Genomic DNA, 6,240 nt, shown 5'->3' on the forward strand with positions numbered 1-6,240 from the left:
ATCTGCAGATTATTGCTTTTTTTGTCCAGATATGATCTTGTTATATATATTTACTATAATGAAGCCAAATTAAATATGAAAAAGCACGGCTTCATCATTACTGTTATTCTTTTAATTACAATTTCTCTTTTTGGCTCTCCCGAAATTTTCTTATGTAAATCTGAGCTGTTTGATTTTTGTAACACTATGCCATGCCGATGGCCCTAAGTGGCATCTGTTGAAATTATATCCTTATCCGGTGTGCATCATCTATTTTATGACTTTGTTTTTTTCATAGTATCTTACACTTTGCCTTTTTTTTTAGAAATTTCAAATTAAAAGGAATAGCTAACGATTACCTGAATTAAAAGACTGGAGTTTTATTTTCAAAACTTAGCAAAAGAAATGTTTGAATGATTGCCAAATCTGGGCAAACAAGACAAAATCTATTTTTGTTTCATATACATGTATATTTTGTTCTTTTCCGGAGTTAACAACATCCCTGACGGATTTAGCGATAATTGGAAAGAAGCGAAATTCAATAAAATTGACTCCTTTCTAGCAGTGCCGCAAACATTGTGTCCAGTATACGTATCACAGATAGATGGATTTTGTGACTTGTTGGGAGCGAATCTTGCACATTATACTGATTCGTAAATGCCATACAGCTAACTGCTCTCAAACGTAAAATTTGCTAAGGATTACGCCATTCAGTCCGCTATCGAATAATTTGGATTCTGTCTTGTAAATTTTCCTGTGGAGACGCGGATTTGCTTTAAAAATAAACGATTTATTTTTTAAAAAAAATTAAATCTGCTATAAATCTGAAACTCACTTCGTTTTGCAATGTTGAGAATAAAATTGCAATCAAAATGGAAATGTTATGAAAAACACATTACTGAGCATTTCATTGCAGCAGTTTTAAACATGTTGAAGTTCGACGAGAGAAGATTTTAGAGCCGTACATTAATGATCAAACAAGACCTACCTCTTTGAACAACATTGGGTGGATTGTTTCGTGTAGCTTACAGCTTAATAAGGAAAGCCAGTGAAAGGAAATTTTCTTTTACTCTGGAAGTGACGCATTATAAATAAGTAAAATTTCCAAAAGAATGCTAAATATACTAAGAGAGTTGCCGAGCACTCTTCTTTCATCAGTAGTTTGCCAAGCCGATATGTAGTACTAGTTAATTCTTATTTCCTCTTAGTTGTATTAACCCTCAGAAATAGAGAAACGACTGTATAAGTATAGGTAATAGCATGATTTGTAGTGATATTTGGCATAGATAGCACGAGTGATATTTCAAAATTGTGATACAATTGAGACAATTTTGAAATATCACAAGTGGTAGTTATGCCAAATATCACGATATTTGGCATATTGGTTTCTTATTTAGATTCATCTGCTTTTACTTCATCCAAGCATGACACACTGCTTTTTTTTTAATTAGGGGGATTATTTTCGTCGAAACTAAAATAACAGAATTAAATCCTGGCCCTCTTCTTGTTGCATAATTGGATAGCTTCTTCCCGCTATCCGTACCATTATTTGCCAATCGGCGCGTAATAAATCGGCTTGATTTTATAAAAAGCAAGCACTGACATTGTAAAGGTCAAAATGAAGAGGAGTAAACCGTTAACAATGATGCAAATGTTCACTTTATGTTCAAAGTCGTAATGTTATTGTCAAACGACTTACATTTCAAACAATTAAAAAGAAGTGTCAATAAATAGACAATTTAATCAGAAGCAATCAACTTTGAACGAAGAATGAGTTTATAACAGGGAATCCACGCAAAATCCAACAATACAATGATTCGCGGCAAGCCTAAAAGAAATGAAACTTCCTTTTCTTTTGCTTGGTGGAACAATTTCATGTTACAAAGTAAACGAACGCCATATGAATTAATTCGAGCTTTGGCGACGTAAAACTTGGCATACACTAAATATCATATAATATAAGTTTTTGAAAAGCGAAATATGAGGGTAAAGCCCTCTGCCGTTACCCTTTATCGTGGTGAGAATTAGCTGTGATTTTTATTAAGTTACCCTTAAAAAAAAAAGGAAAAAAAGAAAGGCGACAATCGCCTTACCGTGCGTATAATATTTCTTCTACCTGTATAACGTATAATTTCCACTGGGTCATTTTTGCATTATTTTCCATCGGATAATATCCTTGTGTATATAAGTCTGTTACTGAAAGACCATCAAATATTGCGTCGATGGCCGGAGCTAAATGACATTCGCTTTTCGCATTTCTTCCGTCAATCTTACGTTCTAAAAGAACGTTTTTAAAGACAGCTCTCAAAACGTTTATTAAGATAGCTCGTACAAGAGAACAAAACAAGAAACGTTATCTTGAGATCTAGCATGATCTGGAGTCCCGGTAGCATTGGTGGGCCAAATTGCAATTGTAGTTTCACCTCTGCACTTCCAAATCTTTTTGCACTTCCACTTTTAAGTCCTGGTAGTGGTCAATCTTCTCCCGTTCTTCAGGTTTTTCTACTATGTGTGTATCATCAGCAAGCCTCATCGGCTGTGGAACACACCCTGCCCTCATTTTCCAGCAGCTAAGGATTAGGTCTGTTATGAACTAAATAACAAGCTGGTTCAATTAAGCGGTAATCTGTAAACTTGCTCTGGAGAGTTGTTGACAGTTTTATTTGCTCTGCGATTGAACTTTCGGGGAAGGAAAGAACATCCCTGACCTTTCCCCACGCTTTGAACGGTGTTGGATTGTTTCTTGTTGTATTGCAGTGTTTACGGGTCATAGCTTGCACAGCAACAAACAATGGGGAGGGGGAAAGGGAAGGCTTGCGTTTCCTTTGATGACGCGACGAAGTAGATAGATATCGCAAGAACGCGAGATGTGTCGTCAAAGATTAATAACATGTATCAATTAATTGTGCCACCGATTATGATTTTTTAAGGCTATTTATTACAAAAGGGTAGGTTTTGTCAGCCTAATATGGTTAGCGAATTTTCTGCACGAGAACCTTTCTCTAATATGACGTTTGCGACAAAAAGAAGTAAAGTAAGATAAATTAATTATTAATAAAGTAAACGAGAAAAAAAAAATAATAAAAAAAGAAGGACAACGTTCTAGTTTCCGGCCAGAATTGAACTGGCGACCTTCCGCGTGTTAGTCGGACGTGATAACCACTACACTACGGAAACTGTAGTATATGATAAGAGTAGAGTTCGAGGGATAATCGGTATCTTATCCCTCGGATGTTCACGCAAATTCATACCTCTAGTGTGGTACAAGGGGGATGGGGGCGGGGGTTGGATGGGACCCCTCCCCGGAGTTTTTGATTTGTTGCAGTATTTTGAAACGATTTTACCTTAAGTGGAAAACCTTTATATTTTAGGGGTAGTGGTGCTGCTGGAGGCCTGTGATATCACCAATAATGGCCGCCATTTTCGTTTTTTCCAAGAATTAGACATCAGGTTAGAACCCGCAAGAAATGATACTTTTTTGTGCTTTACATGAACAATAACACATAAATAGCACTCTGCATGATTTTAGCCACAAGAAGACAGAAAGGTACGATATTGTTCGCTTTTCTAAGGTGACAACTAAGTCTTTGGCCTCGGAAACAGGCTCTTAGGAGTCAAATGAATTAGGCGAGAGCAAAATTGCTGAGGAACTTTGACCCATACCAAGACTTCGATTTTTACTGGTGTGAAGTCAGGATCTACGGTGGTCTGCCGACCATGTGACTCTAAAACCGGGAACTTGAATAAGACTAGTGCAAGAAAAAAGTCTCAAATGAGTTGATTTTTTTGCTAACCGGTTTTTTAAAATCTAGGTATACACATAAAGCGAAAAATGCTTGCTCGGCCCCACTTGGTATTTTATAAAATCAAGAAGGTGGCTAACATATGAATAATCTTTAAGAATAGCAGTGATGCCATGATGACATCAATTACTACTAAAAAGGAATCTGAAGCGTCCGCCATTTTGGATCCCCCATTTTGAATTGTTTTAACGTATTCTATTTTACTTATAGCCCGTAGAAATGGAGGAATTTTTTATCATAACTTGATCTGAGTATAAAAGGACGCAAAAAGAAGCAAAACTGGAATAATAAAGGCTTCAGTTGTCGACCAAAAAATTTCTTGCTGCTGAGTAAATTTTCACGCAAGAATTCATTGTCTAAATTTCGGCGAGGGGTACCGTTGTTCCTGGGGTGTGACTAAAACCGTGACTATAGCAAAAGTATAAGCTAAGGCCTTAGAAATATATTTCCAAAAATTTTGTTCTAAGGCGAACACAACCAAATTCGATCAAGATTTTTACTCCAGCAACTCTCTTGGTTGTTTTTTGCGCTAAAACGAAATGCAACATATGTCTGGAACTCCCTTCCCGGCCCTACCCTATTGAGTTCCTTTTTACCCATACCCCAGAGTCTGTACGGATGGACGGAGTACGCTGACGTCATAACCAAATTTTCTGGCATCGACAGGTTTAAAAAAGAAATTAACTGCAACAACCACGGGCGACGATCCAGCATGTTGTCAGATTTACTGAAGAAGGCAGGTATGGCCAGCCGAAATACTGTTATGAGAAAGCAATATACGTTGGTATGATCAGCTTTGCTTTGGTCTCTCTTAGTTCGTCTCTCACCATGGGCTATAGGCAACATGAGTTTCGACTAAATAAAGGTTACATTGTCGTTTCTGGTCATTTCTGCCCATATATTTCTTGTAGTAAGGCCTGGAAACATGCTTGGTTTTGATTCGGAAGTCGATCTGCAGAAATGACTAGAAACGACAAAAGACTACTTCAAAGTAAGTAATTTAACTTTATTAAATTGAATTTTAACTGTTATTTAGTCAAAACCCATGCTCTCACGGCTAAGTACTTTGTACTGATTTACCCAATTTAAAGAAAAAAGTAAGGTGTTTCCGGCCAGATTTGAACTGGCGACCTTCCGCGTGTGAGGCGGACGTGATAACCACTACACCACGGAAACCACTGTTAACAAATTTCGTACTGTTTATTTGTTTTGTTTGTTTTAAATCTATGTAAGATGAAACAGGAGCCGGGTGAATAAAGATAAGGCTAGAGGGGTATTGCGCTAATTTGCGAAGGAAAAACATATTTTACAAACAGCAATAGGAAGAATTGCGAGGCGGCAATAATGGACTGAGTAATGTAATTTCAGTTGTTCAGTTAGTAACCTAGCCTTAAATTGAGTGTAAAGTCGAGGTTGACCTTGTTTTGATACAAACCTCTTTTGTCTTAATCTTGTGTCTTACGGAAATTATAGTTGAAAAATACAAGTTTGCATAAGAACAATAAGGTCTCGAAACAATACGTCACTCGCCCAAGGTGCGCCATTTTCAAGCACACCATGTACAAGTATTTTTCAAAGCTAAAAGAAGTGGTTCCCATTCACCAAACTTCAAAATTAAAACTTAATTCCGTTACGGAAAAATCCAATCTTTGATCCATCGTGAAAATGTAAGAGACGGTTAAAAATGTCTTGTATATCTCTTTTAAAATTGGGCTTCACACTGAAAAAGATCGATTTGTCCGTATTTTCGAGTTTACAAAGATATTTCTTATCCTTGCCTGATTTCCTTCTTTTCAACAGAGCGTCCGCGCCCGCGAAGCGCGCGCAGCGGAGTCCCATACGTAAAGAAAATTGAAACCTATCGATCAAAAAAAAGAAAGAAGTCCAAAGCAAAGCTGATCATAACAGCGTATATTGCTTTTTCCCAACAGTATTTCGGCTGGCCATACCTGCCTTCTTCAGTAAACCTGAAAACATGCAGGATCATCGCCCGCGGTTTTTGCAGTTGATTTCTTTTTCAAACCTGTCGATGCCAGAAAACCTGGTTATGACGTCAGCCTACTCCGTCCATCCATACAAGACTCTGGGTTATGGGTAAAAAGAAACTCAATAGGCTAGGGAAGGGAGTTCCAGACATTGCACTTCGTATTGGCGCAAAAAAAAAAAAAGGCAACCAACAGAGTTGCTGGAGTAAAATCTAGATCAAAGTTTGTTGTGTTCGCCTCAGCACAAAATTTTCGGAGATAAATTTCTAAGGCCTTAGCTTACTTTTGCTTAGTCAAGGTTTTGATCACACCCCAGGAACAAACTAGTCCCCCTCCCTCTTCTTCAAATTTTGGACAATTTATTCTTGCGTGAAAAGTTACTCGACAGCAGCTAGAAATTTGTTGGTCGACAACTAAAGCCTTTTTTATTCCAGTTTTTGCGTCTTATCAACCTTTTATACTCAGATCAAGTT

At 37.4% G+C, this 6,240-nt stretch overlaps 2 non-coding genes across 2 annotated transcripts; both read right to left on the reverse strand.

The window, feature by feature from the left end:
* Positions 1-3,083: 3,083 nt before the first annotated feature.
* On the reverse strand, positions 3,084-3,156 carry Trnav-aac (transfer RNA valine (anticodon AAC)). Its single transcript has one exon. It is a non-coding gene; the product is annotated as a tRNA-Val (tRNA).
* A 1,729-nt stretch (positions 3,157-4,885) lies between these two features.
* On the reverse strand, positions 4,886-4,958 carry Trnav-cac (transfer RNA valine (anticodon CAC)). The gene has a single exon. It is a non-coding gene; the product is annotated as a tRNA-Val (tRNA).
* Between the last annotated feature and the right edge of the window lie 1,282 nt (positions 4,959-6,240).

This window comes from Porites lutea, chromosome 13 (assembly GCF_958299795.1).
Source record: "Porites lutea chromosome 13, jaPorLute2.1, whole genome shotgun sequence".
Taxonomy (NCBI): domain Eukaryota; kingdom Metazoa; phylum Cnidaria; class Anthozoa; order Scleractinia; family Poritidae; genus Porites; species Porites lutea.